This window comes from Scophthalmus maximus, chromosome 18 (genome assembly GCF_022379125.1).
Source record: "Scophthalmus maximus strain ysfricsl-2021 chromosome 18, ASM2237912v1, whole genome shotgun sequence".
Classification (NCBI taxonomy): domain Eukaryota; kingdom Metazoa; phylum Chordata; class Actinopteri; order Pleuronectiformes; family Scophthalmidae; genus Scophthalmus; species Scophthalmus maximus.
Genome location: NC_061532.1, coordinates 16,235,266 through 16,257,581, shown reverse-complemented (window position 1 = coordinate 16,257,581; position 22,316 = coordinate 16,235,266). Strand labels below are relative to the sequence as shown.

At 49.6% G+C, this 22,316-nt stretch overlaps 1 protein-coding gene across 3 annotated transcripts in view; it reads right to left on the bottom strand.

Moving 5' to 3' along the window:
• The window catches only part of fut8b (fucosyltransferase 8b (alpha (1,6) fucosyltransferase)), an 82,359-nt gene that overhangs the window by 41,034 nt on the left and 19,009 nt on the right, over positions 1-22,316 (bottom strand). The window contains exon 2 of one of the 3 annotated variants that reach the window (XM_035617067.2): positions 1,294-1,377. The exons of the other annotated variants lie outside the window; for them this stretch is intronic. The gene's annotated coding sequence lies outside the window, so the exon portion shown is untranslated. The remainder of the gene's footprint in view (positions 1-1,293; positions 1,378-22,316) is intronic. 3 annotated transcript variants of the gene reach the window in all.

The following is a 22,316-nucleotide window of genomic DNA, read 5'->3' as shown; positions in this document are numbered from 1 at the left end:
AGTAGACACACGATTGCCAGCTCTGAGCTACTCAAGACAAAATGAAATATGCCACTGCTTACTTTTTCAATGTGCTCGTCCTCCTATTTTTTTTTATGAGTGGAGGGAATAAGTGGACCTATGCTGTTCATAAAATGGGACACACACACACACACACACACACACACGCACACTCGATCCCCAAAATCTTCCTCTCAACCGTCGTGTTTCAAAACATCATCGTTCATCATCGCCGTCGCCGCCCTTCACCCTGCTGTGGCGGCGACCCCGAGCGGCGCTCGGGCGGCAGCCGCTGGCACGGCACATGTGGAAGTGCGCGGCGGGCTGTCAGAAAAATGCCCCCAATGTGCCGCGGCAGCATGCAGGAGGCAATCGACGCAGATGACCTCTTTTCCGTCCTGCTGGTGAATCTTCCAGCGTGATTCGGGGGGCCGCAGCGCAGGTCACGTGTCAGCGGGCGCCGGTCTCCGGGCGGCGAGGCCCCGCGACGAGGGCACGCCGCCAGAGGACGGCTTCTTTCATATGACCGTTTCAGGTCGCGGGCCGCTGGAGGGGGATGACGTGCCGCGCGATGTGGTACGCGTTCTGGCATGTAGCGTGGTGGCGGAGGCATGATGTAGGAGGAGATCAGTGGAAAAGGTGTTTACACACCTGTGGTCACGATTCACAAATATCTATTTGACAGATGAAGCCGAATGTGACCTACGACTGGACACCAGTATGAGATGTTAGATTCCCTATATCAGCTTATGAGCACAGTGCAGGGGGGGGGGGGGGGGGGGGGGGGGGGGGGGCAGCTCGCAGGTGTGTGAACTACACAGAGGCAGCGAGAGAGAAACATCAATTGCCACCATGGTGGCAATTTCCAACCATTTATCTTCCTGGGGTGTTTTATCTGAGCAGCCTTATTCTTGAACCTGATGGTTGCTCCCTGGTGCCGTTTCCTTCCCAGCTTCTCTGCTTGTTTTCTCAGCTGGCGTGTGGAGGTTCAATCCAGTTCGACCTCTGCGCCTCTAGCCCAGTTCCCACACACACGGGCTGACACATGTGAACCCAACAACGACATGAAGAAATCAAGGGACGGCATTTAACAAACTGATTATAACGTATCACTTCCAAAAAAGGGGAAAAGGACAGAAACGCTCCAGGCAGGCCGATTGTAACCCCCAAAAAATGTTTGCTCCCCTGTTTCCTGCCATTTGCAACGAAAAAACACAGCGATTAAATTTGGAGTATGACTGTGTGATTTTTTTATTTTTTTTCAATATGAATATCATCAAACGTCTGACTCACTCAGCAGCGGAGTGCTCCCACTCGCGGTGATCCCTTTTCGCTTCTCTGTTGGCTCGGAGCCGAGATGCGGAGACACCCTTAGCTCTTTTTTGGGGCCGCCCCAGTGTTTCATACACAGATATACACACACACACACACACACACACACACACACACACACACACACACACACACACACACACACACACACACACACACACACACACACACACACACACACACACACACACACACACACACACACACACACACACACACACACACACACACACACACACACACACACAGGAAAGAGAGCGGTGAATATTTCATGAGCTGCTGTTTACTTCACAACATTTTCTGAGCTGAATGTGCAAGAGTCCATTAAGTTGGGCCAAATGGAAGAGAGAAAGCCTGGCGGGGGGGGGGGGGGGGTGTAGCGTGGAGGAAAGAGATGAAAACAGAACGGGAAAGTAAAAAGGCACGATGCACAAAGTGGCTGCAATAGGTTTTAATACAGACGAATGGAACGGCCATTAGCTAATGGCTGGTAAACCGAAGGTCGCGTCGACAGAATTGGTTGATCCTCATAGTCTTTGGACTCTTAAATCATAAATCTGACGGTTTTATGTCAAACAAATAAGTTCAACTGAAATAACAATGAAGGGATTTAGAATTACAGGTGCAGGTACTGACATTTAGCCACATAAGGACAAAAACAATTACAGAGATGTACTCACATGAAATTTATTATTATTATTATTATTATTATTATTATTATGACTGTTCCTAAAGTGTGTGTAATCAAATGACCACAACTAACGCAACTTGTTATACTGGTTGCAACCGACTTACATAATGGAAACCTGGAGGCAACATATGAACAATTGAGGCCAATGTTCAACAGTCAACAGTTACCAGAGAGTGTGGAAAAAAAATCTAACGTTTGTCAGATATTCTCATCCAGAGGGCGACACATTTTCATCACGGGGGCCACCGACCTGTCTGAGCTCTTCCTCCTGCCGAGCACTCAAAGTCACAGCCGCCAGCTCTGGGATTAAGTCCCTCGGAGAAGTGGCTAAAGGTCTCGGGGCAGTTGCAGCCGCGGGCGGGCCCGCTGAGCCCCGGCGGCGGCGTGGCATTCGGTATCAAAGCGACAGCACGCAGCCTCTCCTTCAAGGTTATCTCCGCGGAGAATTCGCTGACAGCAGGATGCGCGCGCGCTCACGCCGAGACACGGAGACAGGCGCGCGCACAAACACACACACACACACACACACACACACACAAACAAACTCTTTGGCTCTGTGTGTGCGTTTGTGCCGATGGTTTACGCAAACAGGTTTTTAATTGGGCCGGAGGAACGTGTGATTAGTGCTAAAAAGGCACCGATCATTCCTCGTTTTTTTTATTCCCCAAATAAAAAATGTGGACCCGAGCCGAGGGAGATGTGGATCAGATGTGGTCAAGGACGACGGTGGTCATTTTTAACCATGTCAGTGAGGGTGATGAACTGGTGTGTTTGAGAGTGACCGGAAACGAGTGACTGTAGTTCCACTCATGCAGCTGCACGCATAGCGCCTGCAGCCAGTGTCAGAGTGTGTGTGTGTGTGTGTGTGTGTGTGTGTGTGTGTGAGAGTTAGGCTATAGCCACGATCCACATCATTGCTGCTACGTTTACGCCTGCCGTCCACACTGCTCCAGAGTTTGGAAACGCTGCTCGTCCCCGTTTTACTTTGAAAACTGCGGGGCTGCGTTGTCTTGTGGACCGGCAAAAATGGCACACATATTAATATACAGACTGGTTCTTATCAGCCGTGAGTTGACGGGCAGCGGTGAATACAAACTGTCAGTACTAGTTCCGCCTCGTCTCCTTTTCTTACATTTCAACATTGTTGTTTCTCCTTATTAGTGCCGTCTGTAACTAAGCAACTGACTGCAGATTAGAGAATCTACTTCCTGTTCACACCTGCCCGCACATGCCCGGTGTACGTGAATGGTCATGTGATACACGTTTTCAGGTGTGCTGGCGTGGACGTGGATGAATACTGATACGGAGCTGAAGCGCTCGGCTGGACATCTTTACATGGAAAGGGAGGGCCGCAATGAGATCTCATAATTAAGCATCATTACGAAGTGATGATTTACTTCATCACAGCAGCGTTGAGAAATATGATCCTCAAAGTGCGCTGCACAGAAACTTGGCGGTCAAAACAGAAAAGGGGAAGCTCAAAGTCTGGGTTATCCATGTCACTACACACACACACACACACACACACACACACACACACACACACACACACACACACACACACACACACACACACACACACACACACACACACACACACACACACACACACACACACACACACACACACACACACACACACACACACACTTCCTGTCTGTTCCAGTTTCTCTTCCTCGTGATGAGTCGCGATGACGGCTGACCTTTCGCGGCCTGGATGAGCCGGAGAGGTAGGGGCAGCGGTGACCCCATGCAGAGGGTGCCAACCTTCATCCGGTCACTTTAAAGGGCCCTAATGAGTGACTGAATACACACGAGGACAGAGAGGGAGTAACCAGAGAGGAAGAGGAGAGGAGGAGGAATAAAGAGGACAGGGCGAGAGAACAGCTACTGTTACACTGTGCGAAAATTGTGTGACTCTCATCATCCCAATATGCGCTGACGCACAACGTGATACGCCCAGATCCACTGAATATGGATTTTTTTGCTCAGATTACAATCAGACCTTTGGAACAAGCGGTGGGAGCCGTCAGGCTCACGTCGTGATAACAGCCGAATGCAATTTGGCCGCAGTCCACTGTGAGCGGCTAACAAAAAAATAATAATAACAGAATGATCGTTTCCAGGTTAAATGTGGATGCGCAGCTTTCCGTTAACCGGTTTGGTAACTGTGATGATCAGATATCCTAAATCGCACACAGAAGTGTGTGACCGGGCCGGCGGAGAACAGACTGGAGAGGGAATGTGTGTGAGGCTGAAGAAGCCAGCGCTTAAAGGGGGGGGGGGGGGGGGGGGGGGGAGACACCAGCCACAGAGGAGGACGGTGAGAAAAACTGTCGTCAAAATGTCGCCTTTTCCAATAAAAGCCGAGATTGACGAGAACGGCGGGGGGAGCTCGGCGATCTCTTGAGCAATAAGTTACATTTCCAACACAATAAGCAAGTGTGCGCGCCCCGGCTCCACCTGCCCTCACTCATCTCCTGCGACAGGATTTACGGCCGGCGGTTAACTCCCATCACACCCTGGGCTCGGGGCAAGAGTGTCCTCTCCGAGGCTGAGGCTTCAAATGATAAAGCAGCGGCCGCGTGGAGGAGGAGGAAGAAAAGATGGAGGGGAGAACCAAGACTGAGAGCGACAGGAAGAGAACGAGTAAACAGCACAAGAATGTCCAGACGGAAAGAAGCGCGAGCAGGAAAAAGGTCCGAGAGGAAAAAGTGAGAGCCAGGAGAGGCGGTGATCAGAAGAAAGATGGCGGCTGCAGACAGAAGGAGAGAATGAAGAGTGTGTGTCGTCGTCGTCCCCCCCCCCCTCGAGGGACTCGAGTCCCGACTAATACAGAGAAGGACTTCTATAAACGGCAGTAACACACGGCGGCCCGCCGACTCATCGCTCTCTGCTACATTACCTCCATTCTCGTCTTCAACCTTTACGTCTACGTGACCTCAAATCCCCAGACTGCGGCGGCGGCGGGGGGGGGGGGGGGGGGGGGGGGGGGGGGGGGGGGGACCCACGTCAGCAGTAAACCAGTGACAAATGTATTCATCCTCTGCTCAGCCTTTGAAAAATAAATAAATAAATCAAGCTTTCTTTCCCCCCAAGACTAGAGAGAGAGAATAAAATATAAAATATAAAATATAAGATAAAATAAAATATTAATATTTTCCCTCCAGGTGCTCCAGTCCCCCCCCCCCCGGCACTCCAAAGACATGCACGAGAGATGAAATGAAACCAACGGAAAATTGCTCCAGCGGCCGCGTGCGTCGGCTCGCCTGCATTGGCCCCCCGTGATGGACTGACGATCAGCACGAATAAATGTTGAAGCGGGCGACGAAATTAATAATTGACGAGTTGAGATGGGCGGGGGGGGGGGGGTGTGTATGCGGGCGCGCCGCTGTCCTCCGTTCACCCCTCCGCTCGACTCCTCGTCGCTCGACTCTGGTTGATGGCTTCCTCTTGAACTCCGTTTCCTCTTCCTCCGTCTTTACAGATTTTTGTTAGAGCTTCAACATTTAAACCCCAAAACCCGCTGGGACCTGCCCTGAATAGACTTGGGTAAGCTCGGCGCTGGGTTTATTTCTCCATTTAATCGCTTCGCTTTGGGTCAGGATTGTTTAACAAAATTTTGGGGGTTAAAACACTCTTCGCTTCGCTTGATGATGACGACTCGCGTTGAGATGCGGGACGCTCGGGTTCAAGTGAGTTGATGGAACAGATGTACCACGAGGGTTTGGGACAGCTTAGGCCCAATTTCCACGTCAGATCTTCACACAGCGAGCCTTCCTCGCCACCCCTCTCTCTCATTTTTTCTTGCGTCTCTCCATCAAGAGCGTGGCCCTCTCTCCCCTGTCCCTCGACAGAGGCCTCCTGCACGCGTCACAACACAAAAGCCATATTGACAGGACCCCTCGCCGCAGTCAGGTTGTGTTTTCTGCTTCGGGTCCGTACTCGTTCGCTCGCCTGACTTCTCCTCTCTCTCTCTGTCTCTCTGTCTCTTCCACTCTGGCTCTACATCTGGGACTGTGTGTGTGTGTGTGTGTGTGTGTGTGTGTGTGTGTGTGTGTGTGTGTGTGTGTGTGTGTGTGTGTGTGTCTGCTGAGCCCCCATCAGATTCCACTTGAATACCCCTTCAGCTTGATGTCTTTTGTAGTTAATGTTTGATGCATAGTTAATGTATGGACGTGTAACAGTTCCATGTGGCGACCCTAATTTTTTTTTCCCGAGATACAGCACCGCAGCTATGGCTTGCATGGTTTTTTTTTGGTTTTTTTGTTTAGAGGGCTCGATAAGAGCTCCGGTGCTGTCGGGAAAAAAAACACAATCCCGTCATCGAGGGTGAAGCGCTTCCGCTTTGCTGGAGAAGCCTCGTCTCGTCCGCTTGCGCTCGGCCCCGACTTGCTGGACGCGGATACACCGTCGGTTGTTTAGCGTAATGAAACAGACAATTACAGGCTACGGTGGCTTCTCATGACCGCGGGCTTTTTTCTTTTAGCGCAGTCACTCGGCCTCGGCCCTAAACGCCTCGACTCGGCGTTCCTCTGGAGTACGATGAGGGAGAAACAGGCACCACTGGGGGAGAGAAAGCTCACCTTCAGGGGATGACACTTCCTGGACGCGCTTAAGGAGAAATACTGGCATGCTGTTTTCCCTGACCCCCCCATCCCCCCTCCCCTATTAACGGATGCCGAGAAAAACAGCCTCCTCTTCACACACCGTGCGGAAAAGAAAAAAGGGAAAAAAAAAACCCAGGACCTGTTGCTCAGATCACATTAACTAACGGCAGATGAAAGAAGTCAATACGCGGCGTGTCAGGCGGCAGCCGACGCTGAGCTGATGCAATCACGCGCACAATACACGATTCCCACCTTTTTACCACCGCGTCTCTCGCTGGAGAAAATGGGTGAAATGAAATATCTCGCCCGGTACTCCTTCCTGCCGTCCTTCCCTTCTGCGCCGCCGAGGCCTTATTAGGAACTCGAGCAGGGGTTTACACAATGTGACTTTGCGAGGAGCTTAAGAAGCGAAGGGGAGAGACTAAACAACTTCAACTTGCTGGCGGAACATTGTGATCCAGCTGGGAGCAGCTGCATCCTCGATTCAATCACCCCCCCCCCCCCCCCCCCCCCCCCCCCCCCCCCCCCCCCCCCCCCCCCCCCCCCCCCCCCCCCCCCCCCCCAGCCCAACTCCCGTCGCGAGGATCGGTCGAGAGACGACCTGTGGGGACAGCGACTGTCGCTCTCCGTCGCCGGAACCCCCAGGATGTCAGACGTCAGCCGCGCTTGCACATCGAATGCGAATATGGCGGTGAAACATACATGTAATGTCGTATTAACCATCGGCGCTGACACCGGTCTAGACGGCGCAGGCGAAAGTCCATCAATCTTCCCTGCCTCTGTTTGTTCCCTCATTTGCTTGTTGCTTATTCAGTTCCCCTGAGCAATGACTGGGCCCTCGCCCCCTTTTTTTCTCTCTCGCTCTGCTCCTATTCTCCGCCGAGTGTGCAACCACCACGCTACTGTGCACAGCTGTCATGTGTCTGGTGAAAGCGGCGTGACTGACAGTCATTGTCCAAGATTGAATATGCATTTCTCCCCGCAGGACCGATGCGGGCCCGACGAAGGACATTCCCCCTGATTGATGGCATCCATTTAGATTTCGAGCTCACTCTCTTTTTGCCCCCCTTTGCAGACGTCCCCTCCGTTTCTACTCGGTCGGCCACGCTGACCTTTTAACAGGCCCACAACAAGTTTCCACAACTGGGTAAACAGAGGGAGCTGGACTTGAATACCAAACGCAGCGATTGGGAATCTCTAACACGTTCCCTCGACTTCCACTAAGGGGTGAAAGATGTTCAGTCTTTTTTTTTCCAATGCAGAAATTATGCACGGGCACCGGGACAGGATGAGGAGGGATACTCCTGTGCACCAAGGTTAGATCACAAACACAATCAATAATGCACGGCCTATTGTGTTTCGGCACTGCAGTCCGCTCGGCTCAGTCCCGTTCCGGTGAGTCCACGGTGCCCGACAGACCGGGGCCCTGCGTCAACAGTCAACAGTCCAGATGAAAGATGAGACTTCTCAAAGGCAACAACAGTTAAAAAAAATAAATAAAAAATGTTCAAAAAAGCAGCGAGGAAGCGTGAAGGAGGGATGATGGCCTGAGCAGATGAGAGGGGAGGTAGGTGGACTTGGCAGGAGAACGAGGCGCCGAGGGAGCGCAGGCCGCACCGCCGTCGCTGCAGATGTTGTTTGTGTGTCTTCGCACAACGTTGCACTCGATCGGCAATCCACCAGAAGGGACGCAGACTCTGACCCTGGGCTGAGGCAGCACATAATGAGGATAATAAAGACCAAAAAAAAGAAAAATATCAAAAGAAAACACAGCCATGTTCTCAAGCGCACTCGCATCGCGATAAAAACTTCATTCCCACACATCAGATTTGATGTACTCCACTGTAATTAACCTTGCCGTTGCCCCCTTTTGCACTTCCTCCCCAGCTCTCTTGGTGTTGCTCTTGAATACTTCCCGCCGCGCACCAGCCGCTCAATACCAGCCCCGCCGCGCAATGAAACGCTTCCTCTGCGTCTAATCCACCCCTCAGGCGGCATCGACGGTCTCATCTTCAACTCCGCACAAACCAGAAGTCTGGGGGAAAAAAAATGCAATCGACAGCATTTGAGTCGTCCAGATTCTGTCCCTCATACTGATTATTGCTTATGGGACCTTGGAGTGCATTAAAGCGCATTACTATCCGTACAACATCTGAATACACAAATATATCACCGTATGGCACACGCAAGAGTTATAACCGTTGCCTTTCCCGATTGCCACGCGACGGGGCAATGTTGATATGTTATTGCGGTTATATTACCTTGTAATGCAGATGGCCTGTGTATCGGCCTCTGAATTATTGATCTGCCCGTGCAATATGTAAACATAATTAACAGACACCGTAACATCTGAGGTCTGGGATGTGGGTGTGTGTGTGTGAGATTACCCGTCGTAGATAACCGCCGACCATCTGGAAACCACTAAAACATGATCTCATAGAAACAATTAGACTGCGAAATGCCACTGTGCTAAATACGTCTTTCGTGGACTAAAAGAGGGGGAAAAAAAGAGTTTGTTTATATTTCGAATTCCGTACCTTGAGATTCAAGTGCATCTCATTTGATTAAAATACTCAATCTAATCTTATGCAAAAATCCCCTTTTCAGTGTTTGTGCACAAACGTGTGTGTATCTTTGGAGCCTGTCAGCCCACAAACTTTGAAAAAAAAGACTAAACCCTGTCGTTTTTTTCTGTGACTAAACCATACAGCCTGAAGCGTTGAACCACTGGTTCAGATTTCTCTCCCACTGTGATGTCACAGTGGGACTCTTTTGGGGGTAAACCCCGCCTGCGATCTGAGAATCTCCACTTTTCTGGTAAAGGGGCGGGACATTCCCTGCAGGTTTTGATATCGGTTGTCCAATCACAACAACTGGCTCTGGCCAATCAGAGCAGACTGGGGTTGATCGAGAGGGGGCGGGGCTAAAAGAAATCCAGGCGGTTCAGACAGAGGGTGGAATGAGGAGCTGCAGGAATGGGCAGCATGGGAACACTGATGCCTTTTCTGAACTTTAGAGCATGTCAAACCTTTTCAAGTGGCGACCCCAAATTAAAAGTATGAACCTGAATTATGAGCATAATAACGCCACCTTTTAAATTCTAATCACGTCTTTGGAAACCACACACACCGACATTTTGAACAAAGCACGCATGAATGGTGATGATGTTCAGCTGAGCAGGAAGTGTGCTAGCTGGACCCTCAGAATGTGTCACTAATGGTCTGGTCCCCCCCCCCCCCCCCCAGTGTGCCCTCTGCGGCGTCTGCTTCTGTTCCCCTTCCTGTCGGTGAGCTGAGGGCCAGCAGAGGGGAACGGGCCTGCCAGCGCCCTGGCCTGGTTGCCGCGCTCCCCGCCGCCTTGTCATTACTGCTGGATAACAAGCGCGAGGGACGTCTGCTGCTTGCTCTACCCCTTAACTAACAAAGAGAAAGACCTCACGGGTAAAGTGTGTCTGCAGCAGCAGCAGCAGCAGCAGCAGAGGCACAGGCCTCCGGCTGGAGCCATAATGGTGCTTTCTCATTATATGATGTCTACTGGAAATAAAATAAAAAAAGATGTCCACACTGGGCTACAGGTCCTTTCAACTACTGTAGGCATTGTAGGAATATAGGGATAGAGAGGAACATTTGTACACAACCTGTCACGTCACTGCTTTGAATTTTCTTTACCGTGTGTGTGTGTGTGTGTGTGTGGCATGCATGTGCTCTGTGTCATCCTCGTGTACGCTCAGCATGATGTTTACACGCCACCTTAATGTCATCTTATATTTTTTGTTGGTGCCTGGGATGTCAGACGAATTCCTCGGAGGTGGAGAGGAGAGGGGGGAGGGCAAGAAATGAGTCTGATTTGATTTGATTCCAGCGGCTCCCTGCCAGAGCCGGGGGGAGAGCGGGGTGAGGGAGCGGGGTGACTGGACTCCTAACAGAGCACACAAGTGTGCTCAAGCATACGAGGCTGGAACCAACATGCTCACAAAAAAAAAAACATATCATCACCGAACGTGGCGCATAACAGCATTTCCCAATAGCTGGAAGTCGATTTTTCGATGATGGGGGCGGGGGAATGGGGGATACGTTCGTTAATGACTTGTGACATGCTCTTAAATCCTCCGTCCGCAGCTTGTGTGCCTGTTGGTTTCATCAGTCTTCCGTTGTGCGTCCACGTTGGAGCGGGATGAATGTTGCCAGCACTGCGGCTGACATCTCGTTTAGTCAGCTCAATACATCGCCTCTGCTCGGGCACGGAAGTCCCTCGCTTTATTGTGACGCTGATGAGAGGCCGGTGGTACCTGACTTGCTCAGGAAATTTACACTCCCAAACACACTGTGACATGAACATACTGAGCAGTCCGTTATCTCCGCCGCATCTTGTATCGGGCCGCGGTTCAATCTGTGTCACTGTATTGAATATATCCGGCCTAAGTGGTGGATGAAAAGGTCCTAACGCGACTCAACGCACCAGCCCTGCAATATAAAGTACTTTTGTGAAGGTAATGAAACATTTTTCGGTGACACAGTGTTTTCATTTTTTTTTCTTCAGTATAACAGAAAACAAGTATTGCACTGCACTATTGTCTTAGACATTTTTCTTTTCTTTTCCACGGGAAGAATAACAGAAGCATCATACACCACAACCCACTGTGGCCTCCACACAGACTGCGGAGTTGGATCAACATCTCTCCGAAAGAATAAAAACACTGTGAGCTTCACAAAAAAAAGGTACAGCGGCATTTGTTGCAGGGCTATTGCACACTGTTGCGCCGCGGTTTAAAGGTATTAATGCACCCGTTTTTTTCCCAAACCCGTACATCTTGCGTCATGAGCGCAAGGTTTTAGGACGATTTCAGTTCAATAACTTTTACCGCTCGGCAGCGTTAAACCTTCACAGATTTCCGTGTCAAATGAAAAAACTGCTGCTGTTTGTTGGAATCAAATTTTGATGTTGTGGTTTGGTTATTTTTGCGCAACTGAACAGTGATGACTGAAAACTTACCAACATACAAAACACACACACACACACTTAAACGTCCCACATATCACTTCCACCTACTTACGTCACTTGGTGTTCACTATGAATACACATTCATTTTCTCTGCCATTCTCTGTATATGGTAAATAGATAAATTCATGCAGTGCTTTTATTAATCATCTTAAACACGCACACCAATGGCAGCAAGCCACCACTTGGAAGCAATGTGGGGTTCAGTGTCCCAATGACACTTGGGCAGGAAGCGCTGTGGGTCAAACTGCTGGTGATGAGTGGTGGAGCCGGCCTCATTAATGTGCAAAGTTGCCAAATAAAGCTTGATATCTCTGTTTGATAAATACCATTTAACGTAATCACGGTAGCCAAATTAACCATAGAACAAAAACTAACTTGAGGCGGCAATTAGATAAATTGTAAAATCTGCAAACAGCCTTCCCCCTCCTCTTTCCTCCCTCCCTCCTTCAGTAGCTCGTACACGGATCTCACACACACACACACACACACACACACACACACACACACACACACACACACACACACACACACACACACACACACACACACACACACACACACACACACACACACACACACACACACACACACACACACACACACACACTCGTCACCAGTTACCTCCTCCTCTCAGTCCGTGCATGCCCACCGCCCACCGTCCCCCCCATACTCAGATCACGTGTCTGATCTTTGACAGGTTGCACACAGAGAACCTGCACAGCGCTGCCGCCCTGAGACCAGAGCTCTGACCCCTGGTAATGGGTTTCTAGGGGGTGGGAGCAGGGTGTGGTGGGGTGGAGGGGGGTGCAGTCGAGTCTCGCTGCTCTGTACAGTTGTAAACTGGCTGGCTCCTCCTCTGGGACTGACTTCCACCTTGCAGCAGCCTCCTCTCACCTACGCCCCCGCCCCCGCTCCCCTTCCTCCTCCTCCACCCGCCACTCCAATGAAGCAAAGCGACGCTGTTGCCAAGGTTACTCAGGTAGGGGCGGTTAGATAGTGCAGATGGGGTGGTTTGTTATCTGCATACACGGTTCGGTGTGACACGGAAATGTGATTGTGATGCGGGTGGCATAGGCAGTGATGGGTCCGTGGGGACATGGGAATTGTACCGTGTGTGTTTAGAAATTATGTATATATAAATCTGCTTTATATATATATATATATATATATATATATATATATACACACACACACATTTTTACATACACATGTGTAATTATGTATGTATTTATGCATATATTTAGATGTAGTGTGTCCATGTTGATATCTATATGTGATCGTATGTGTTTTATACCGCGCATGTGTGTGTGTGTGTGTGTGTGTGTTAGTGTGTGTGTGTCTTAGTGGGTTGTCTAAACAGAGCAGAGGTTGGAGAAGCTTAGCCGACTCTGTGGAATGTAAACTAGCCACTGCAGCACTCCTGCCAGGCCTCAGCCTCAGTCAGGGGATTCCACAAGGATACGGAGAAGCCAGCCAGCCCCCCCCCCCCCCCCCCCCCCCCCCCCACATTTGGTGGTCTGTGGTGCAATTAAATGCCGCAATTCCACGATATTCACATAATGGGGTTCGCCGTAATGGATTATTGTCGAGAAGAATTAGGCTTCTCGGGTGTATGGCTTGTGAATAGCTGTTAATATTTGAAACCAGGCGCGAGCCTATTCTGGACTGATCATAAGGTGAAAAAAGAAATCATTAAGCCGTAGGGTTATTATTTTTTCATTCATTTATTCAATAAATAAACATGTTTCTTCTTTAAGGAGCCCCATCAAAGTGCTTTGATTTCTACTACACTCTCTGCAGCTTCCTTCTGGATGCCAGCTCTCCTCTCCCTCTCCCTCTCCTCTCCTCTCCTCTCCTCTCCTCATCTCTCCATCTCCTCTCCCTCTCCTCTCCCTCTCCTCATCTCTCCATCTCCCTCTCCTCATCTCTCCATCTCCCCTCCCTCTCCTCTCCCTCTCCTCATCTCTCCTCTCCTCATCTCTCCATCTCCTCATCTCTCCATCTCCTCTCCCTCTCCTCTCCTCTCCTCATCTCTCCATCTCCTCTCCCTCTCCTCTCCCTCTCCTCATCTCTCCATCTCCTCTCCCTCTCCTCTCCCTATCCTCATCTCTCCATCTCCTCTCCCTCTCCTCTCCCTCTCCTCATCTCTCCTCTCCTCATCTCTCCTCTCCTCATCTCTCCTCTCCCTCTCCTCATCTCTCCTCATCTCTCCTCTCCTCTCCTAATCTCTCCACTCCTCATCTCTCCTCTCCCTCTCCTCATCTCCCCTCTCCTCTCCTCTCCCTCTCCTCTCCCTATCTCTCCTCTCCTCATCTCTCCTCTCCTCCCCTCTCCTCTCCTCTCCCTCTCCTCCCCTCTCCCTCTCCCTCTCCTCATACACTCCGCACCTCAGGGCAGTTGAAAGGTACGATTTAAGAGGGAACATTTGCTACACACAAAGCAAAGAGGGGAAATTCCTCACAGACAGGATAACCATGGATAAAATGTATGATGAGAGAAAAAACATATTTACATATGTTTTACTCTATTTATATACAGTATGTAAGATTTCATTTTGGGGGGCGTCTGACATTAGAATTGGCCGATGGCAATAGCGTTTCTGGACTTTTTAAACTGTGAAATTACCACGTGTGCCTGAGGCACATTCGACATTTGTGTTGTCGCTAATGTCTTCATGCAGTTTACCGTATAGTGTTGTAAATGACTAATGCAGCGTTTTCAGTGAACTTTTTTTAATGCTTGCTCATCAAATTGCCGCCACTGGTGTTCCTCAGGTGCGGTCAATTATTTTGCTAATGTTTGTCGACCACGCAAGACCCACCCTCCGCTCTCTCTCTCTGCACACACGCACACACACACACGCACGCACACACACACACACACGCGCACGCACGCACACACGCACACACACACACACGCACACACACACACACACACACACACACACACACGCACACACACACACACGTGCACACACATTAATATAGGGAACTTGGGGGCGGGACTGATACAGACAGACAGGGCACCTTAGTGGTCGTAAAATGTACACGAATAGTGACTCACAACTTGTTGATCACAATCCTGTTTATAGAATTGAAAATGAATGTCATGAAGTGGCCGACTAGACTTTGCTTGCTGCGTTCAGACAATGCGCTTCAATTTTTTTCCATAGTATGTGAGAAAACGCAAATGTCCTGCCATTTATTTTATTTGTAAAAAGGAAAAGTCAAATTTCTGGAAAGATGTTTGAGTGAGCTCATGTGAGAATACAGCGTTGATGACTGTAAACAAAAACAGCGCTCTCCGCCCCCCTGCGGGCTCCGCCCCCCAGGATCCAACGTTCCGAACAATTTTCTTGTTGGCGTGACCGCGTCCGACTCGGACAATCTCCTGCTGCGTTCGTCACACGTGAGAGGCGTGTCTAAAAAACAGCTCTACTGTAAACAAGAAGTCGGCTGACCGGTCGGCTGACTGGTCAGCATCTGGGGGGCGCTTACGGAAAGCTCTGCCCCCGCCCCCCCAGGGAGCCAGCATGTTGTCCAGCGCCCATCACAGAGTGCCACCGCCCCACATTCAACGGCCCGACTAGCGTCCCACCTCGCACCCCCGGTTGCCGCGGTGATTTGCTCGCCCTGTGCGTCCTGTTTCCACGCGCGCCGGTGAGTTGAGTTCATACCAAAGCGGAGCAGTCGTTTCGCCGCGCGTCTTCATTTCACAGCTATCGGATACCTGTGTGACTCGCACGTCTGCAGCCGTCTCCCCAGATGATTGCCCGGGGGAAGGTTCAGCGCTTTAATCTAATCTGATGACAAATGATTCGATTAGCTTGGCCACTGATTGACCTCTCCCTCTGTGTTTTGTGCAACTGCTGCTGAGCAAGTCTCCCCCCCCCCCCCCACCCCTTCGCTGGATGTGGCTCTACAAATGTCAGCATTGACTGCATGTGTCATTGACTTGATGCATTGTGCTGTGGGGTGTGTGTGTGTGTGTGTGTGTGTGTGTGTGTGTGTGTGTGTGTGTGTGTGTGTGTGTGTAACGGCGGCTCCGCGGCAGCCATGGCTCACCAGCCATCTACATCCCACTGAGGTGCACATGATGATGACGGCTGAGTCACCCATTAGCCCAAATTAGAGCCATCCTTCCACCGTTCGCGACAGGGCCTCTGGCAATGCCACGCAGTCAGAGCCGTTACGGGAAAACACGCGCTAAACTGATTTTGCTCTGCAAATACCATTAGCCGGTGCCCTGAGATTATAAATATCCAAACTACCAATCTGAGGAAGAAATTGGGCCCCGGACGGGGAGTCGCGTTAAGAAAATCTTGCATCAATGCCACGGCCGTGTCACCGGCTGCCGGAGGGCAGAGGGAGGCGGGTAAAGGCTACGGTAAAAACCCAAAGACGACAACAAACAGCAGCGGCGAGAGAGAGAGAGAGAGAGAGAGAGAGGATGAACATGGACAGTTACAGTTGCCGCCGGTGGGGTTGAGGGAGGAAGCTGTGATGGTGCGAGGATAAAAAAAATGACAGCTGTGGTGCGTCTTTAGCAGAGACTCCCTGCATTCATCGGTCAAAAAAGAGAAATGCACAGCAGCTTTACGTCACCGTTAAAAAAACCCGGTGTTTTCACTATTAGACGTGTGAGAGGAAGAATAAGAATTTGTAAGTTTAAGGCTCGGAATAGCTGCTCCGTAAAATGGCTTGCGTTAATGGCGGGCCACCATGTTCAAACGGCCTTGGTTTGGTAAACAACTGTCCTGCATGTGGGCCAATTTGTCAAAACAACGTAGCCACTTCAGGCCCGGGGAAATTGCCATTTTGTCCGTACAGCCCATTCTCGATCCACTCGCGCTCCTGCTTTTGCCACAAACGGGGGGCCGCCGACCCACCCGCCTCTTCCGCCGTCTCTTTTACTCAAGGGCTCCGGTCGAATGCCAACAACTGTTGCCTAGCAACTAAATATTCACCCCTGCAGAAATCGGCTAGATTATTATTTCTTCCACATTCTTCACGTTTTTTCCGAGAGAAAAAAAAAAAAAGATGTCTTTGTGATTCCGAGTTTGCAAAACACAGCAGCGGACAAGTGGTACGCTATTATGCCCCCGCCGCCCCGCGTCACATCTACAGAAGGAAACAGTTGCACAGACTCCAAGGATATTTCAGGGCAGATATGTAATTTAGCTTGGTGAAACCAATGGTGTTAACATCATATGACACATGAGCTGCTGTGCATGGAATTAGGGTTAACATACCATTCGTCAGTAAGAGGTTTTCTTGACCTGTGTGAGATGCATGAACCAGAATGCATCTAGACACGCTTTCCTAGACATTGCTTGGACGTCTTAATTAATTTCTAAACGTGTTAACTTCCAACCGATGGCTGACAAAGCTGTTGTTTTAACTTCTTGTTATTCTTTTGTTGACCCCCGATAATCAGAGGAGAAAATCTGTTCTGGAACCTCGGTCCACAGAATGGTCGATGATTGGCAAACATGTTTGATATTTGGGATTTTAGGTCGGCGTTATCACGTCAGCACTTTGTGAGCGGGACCAATAAGAGACACGTTGCTGGCAACACCGCCAGCTGCTCGACACCGTAGACCTTTTGAAATGGCGACATTGAAACAAGCTGCTGTGCGAGCGCGATGGGCGGCGGAGTTGGGGGAAAGGATTGTCGATGTGTGGCAACACAACACAATGTGCCTGTGCAACGTGTGTCGCTGCCTCTTGATTCCGTGACAATCGGAATAATATCCTATAGTCAGTGACGTCCCATTATTTTCTTAAACTTGTGGCGTGTGCAGGTTTGAGATGTGCGAGAAGAATATCTGCGAAGATTCTTGTCCAGTACGTGATGCAACCCGATTGCAAAATCGAACAGGACTTTAAAACTCCGAGTCAGAGCCCAGCTTTAGGGGAAACTCTTCATTCATCTCCAAAACCTTCCAAAACTTCCAAAACCTTCTGGATCTTTTTAATATTAAAACTAACCTGAGATTTCAACTGTCTTGGGATGTTCCCATTCAAGTGCTCTCCCATTTTTTCCCTTGGACACTGGAGTGTGTGCCGGTGGCTGGCTGGCAGTGCGGTCTGAACTCTGGACTCCGGGGTTATACGTCTATTTATTCAAGACAACAAAGGCCCTCTGATAGATAGCACTGGGTGGGGACTCTCGATGCTGACACAGTCAGCATTGTGGTAATGCACCATTTCCTTTGCGAATCTGTTTCGCTGCAGAATGTGTCTCGTACCACAGGCGGCAAATATTGCCAGATTATTTGTGAAAAGGCGATGATATGCTGGTTGTTCACTCAAGGCTCTTTTGAGGGGAAAAAAAAGCCCCGTTACGCTCTGATGACTCATGTTTCACTCTTGTGAACAGCATGTGTCTTTGCCGCTACATCACGTGCGTGTGGTCGTAAACGGAATCATTTACTTTAATCATGGCCACAATATTAATTCACTCAAAGCAGAAGAAAAACTATTGCACACATGATGCACTATTACAGACAACGGAGTATGATCATAGCCCCAACTGCATGTGTAATAAAAGATAAGAGTTTTAGATAACACATGTTTTAGGAAACATTAAAAAAGGAGGGAGGGAAGAAGAAGTCAACAAATAATAACTAATTCTCTGGAAAACACTGTCATACATTTGAGGGAATTATTACACACTGAATATACACAAATTGTTTTTGTTTTTATGAATTGCAAATTTGCCTTCAGACATGCACTGAAGTCTGCAAACAGCATCCTGAAATTTGGGGGGGGGGGGGGGTGTTGCAATGTGGGGGGTGTTGCCCAAGGGGTCCGTCTCTCTAGTTGGGACTTTGTACTTGACAGATCCTTTAAGAAAAAACTTGATTGAAACAAACTTCCGTGAACGGATTAAATGATGCATACGCGAGCACTGACGTTTGCAGTGGACGCGGTCGTACATTCATGACTGTGCACTCAGGGAAGTCAGGGAATAGTGCACCAGAGACAGACAACTAGAGGGGGGTGCTCTTTTTTTGAAAAATAATTAATGATGTTCTTCTGAGACCTAATTGAGTCTGCTTATCTGCTGTGGGCTCTGTGCACGGCTGCTTATTAGGCTCGTGTCACATTCAATCTCATGGAAAAAGTATGAAAATGACAAAGGAATGAGGGGGCGCGGGGGGGGGGGGGGGGGGGGGGGGGGGGAAGCACGGAGAGCCGACGAGCGCGGAGAGAAGGGGGCGCCACGGGTTCGTGTGGGGCCTCTCGGAGATGTTCTCATCACCAGTTTTATGGACCTGGAGGCGATCGGCCCCGTTGGAGACACGGGCTCAGCAAAGACGTGGATATATAAGCAAACCGCCGAGGATCCGACATGTCCACACACCGATCTGCGGCTGTCGCTAAGCCCCACCCTGAGCTTCCACGCTTATGCAAATATTTATCTGAATTCACACTTGACTTAATTTGACAGGAGCAGAACCCCGTCTTGGAGGGCTTTGGATGCAAAAAGGTAATTACTCCTAAACCACGCTGGAATAATGAACTCGTTAGATTGCTCAGCCTCCTGGAATTCATTACCCAGCTCGATTGCCGCGCTCCTGACGGAGCGAAAGAGCCCTGATCTGTTTTTCGTTGCCGACCGCTCGAGGGGGACGCGCGGCGAGGGGGAGCTCGAAAAAAAATCAGCCGGGTCGGTTCCTTCAGGGTCCAGCCGCCACTCAAAACTACTCATTGGTATCGAGAGCGAGCGGCCTCTCCTCCCTGCTTCCTTGTGTCTCATGTGATCACACGCTCGCAGCGCGGTCTTCAGGGAAAAGCATGATCCGCGCAAATCGATGGAAGGCAGAGCACGGGAGACTGTGAGCGCAGAGAACCTGGTGACCCGATGAAGGCCGTTATCAACAACAACTAATTAGTCAACAGAGAAAAAGACTCTTTTATTAAAAGAAAGGGGAGACTACTACTACTTTTTAAATAAAAGCATCTCCAAGGGGATTCCACACAACATTTGAGCCAATATGAACATTTCCTGTCGACGAGAAATTTGGGTTTCAAAAGGTTTCCGTGCGTGCGAGATCTTTTCAAGACTGCTTTTCCATATCTTTTATTCAACACGTCAAATAAAGCAACACTAGGGGGACTTTGGATTTTCGGTTCTCCTTTTCTCAAATTGCAAATTTCGAGAAACACTTCCAGCCTCGGCGTCCGCAATGCGAGAGCCGAGACGAGACGGGAGGAAGTGTCTTCTCTTCCCCTTTCTGCCAAAACTTCCTGTGGCTCTACCTCCTCTCTGAGCCAACGGACCCCCCCCCCCAAAAAAAGGAAAAAGAAGAGATGTGCCGTCGCAAACTACAGCTACACGAAACTTGATTTTACAGGATTTTTGCGGATTTTAAAACAGCCACAAAAACGAGGGATTACACTGGGCAGGATTTGATGCCACATATTGACAGAAGAAAGAAAGACGCACGCATCTCGTTAGATGACAGAAGAGCGAGAGAGTGTCCTGCGCGATTTCAAACAGGAACGCAGAGTGATCAAAAACTGCTCCAAGTGGAATTGTCCCCAAAGGCTCGTGGTGTCCTCCCTACCGGCCGGGTCGAGGTCAGATCAGGGGAGCGACGCGCGCCCGCCGTCAGCGATCGTCCCCTTTTTTTCTTTTTTGTTTGTTGGTGTCATCCGAGGGAAAGCGCTCGCAGCCACTCGCGGCCTGTTTGTCCAGCGCCCGAGTCAATCAGACCACCAAACAGGCTTACAGTGCCGCGCGTGCACACACACACCGCTGATTCCATTTTCCGATGGGTATTTGGGAGGCAAACATTTGGATGACGGTGCAAACAGACGGCAGGACAGTGTGACAGACACCTCTCCGTGCCTCGCCGAGTCTGTCACGAGATCCACCATCGCATCCCTGCCAGGCGATGTTGGCCATATATGACAATAAACAAATTCTATCACCCCCCCCCCCTCCGCGTGACTCAGTCTGAATACAAGCAACGGCTTATTGCCTCCATATCTATTAAAACGTGACGCGGCCTTTTACTGGTATAACTCAGCACCTGGAAGTGGGGTCGCTTCACCGTGGCGACGCCTCAAGAGATTTTCAGGATTGAGGCGTTTAATGGACACAGCTGGGCCACACGTGGGCTAATGTAATGTGGCTTTGCGTGTTGAGCAGGAGTGGCGCTCGCTAAGCCACCGGAGAGCCATCGACGGGGGGCAACCCGCCGCTGGCATCTCTCGCAAACTCCGTTTTTACTGGCCCCCCATATCTCCGGCTCTGCCTTTTGACTCGCGTCTAAGCACCTATCAATTGAGGCGGTGAAGCCATCAGTGCCCGCGCTGAGCCCGTGTGTGTGTGTGTGTGTTTGAGGGTGCTTGTGTGTGGAGCCCCTTGACTGGACCCTACAGCAGAGGCAGCAGCATTAATGAACACCGCCTGTCACCGTCTCTTCGCAGATCGCTCACCCGTCACTCTGGGGGCGATGGACCAGCGCGGCCCCGATCTAAAATAGCTTTCCCTCCCTCGCCTCCCTCTCCGCGCGGAACTGCTCCGCCGGCCCTGGATCACCGAGATCAGCAAAAGGAATCTAATCCTGGCCTCTCCGCACACCTTCCTCGAGTGTTTGTTACATACCAGGACCAGAGTGAACCGAGTCTCGTCCCCGGATCAGTCCGTGATTTGGGGCCAAAACAAGGGGGGGATTCACGCTCCAGCCGCGTGGGTAATGTTTTGAAAATTAAAAACCAGCCCGCCTTATAGATGCACAGTATAATCAGATTTCTTTGTCCAGCTCCAATATGTGTTTAGAATTCTGTCAAATCTGAAAAAAAGTTTTTTATGAGCTTTAATATAATAATTGTTAAGTGACACAAAAAACGCACAATTCTGCAAATTGTAAATTTAAGGAAAAATATAAATATATATATATATATAAGTGAAATACTACATTAGAGATGCACTAATCATCCGTCTGACTGATATCAATGATCGCATAATAAACGTCAGTCCACATTACTAATAAATCATTAGAATTTCATTCAGTAACGGCAGGCCAACTTTTGTGGCACAATCGCAACTTGAGAAAAAGCTCAATCGGTGCTTCTCTACTATAGATAAAATAAAATGAATGGATTCAAAAAAAAGATAGATATAGATAAAGATTAAATGTGTATAACAGATACATTTCTTATGCTTTCCAAAACAAATGATTCCCATTAAGGTTTTGTTCTTGAATGTCGACATTGTGTATTTTAATACCCTTATATACGACATCTAGTTTAAAAAACCTTTAAAAAATGCCCAATAAAAATTCTTCGTTGCGCTTAATATTTACGTTAATAGTCATTTCTGTGTGCTGTGACCGAAGAGCAAAGTGTTTCTTTAAATAGTTGCTGTACGGACATATTTGTTTCACACCACAGCACATTTTCTGGGTGCAGGCGAATCTTTGTGTCACGGTCTGTAACTGAAAACACTCAGCGACATCCCGGCCGATGGGGTTCGTCCTGGACCGCGCAGGGTGGAAATTTCGGCAAAAAACTCTTTCTCCGTTTCTCGAATTTGAAATGTGTGTACGGAGCCAACTTTTGACGGCACACAAACACACACACTTTCGACGGCACCCAAGAGGCACCAAGCCAGAGAATGTTACCTTGCGAAACATGCCTCCACTCCACATTAGGAAATGATTATGA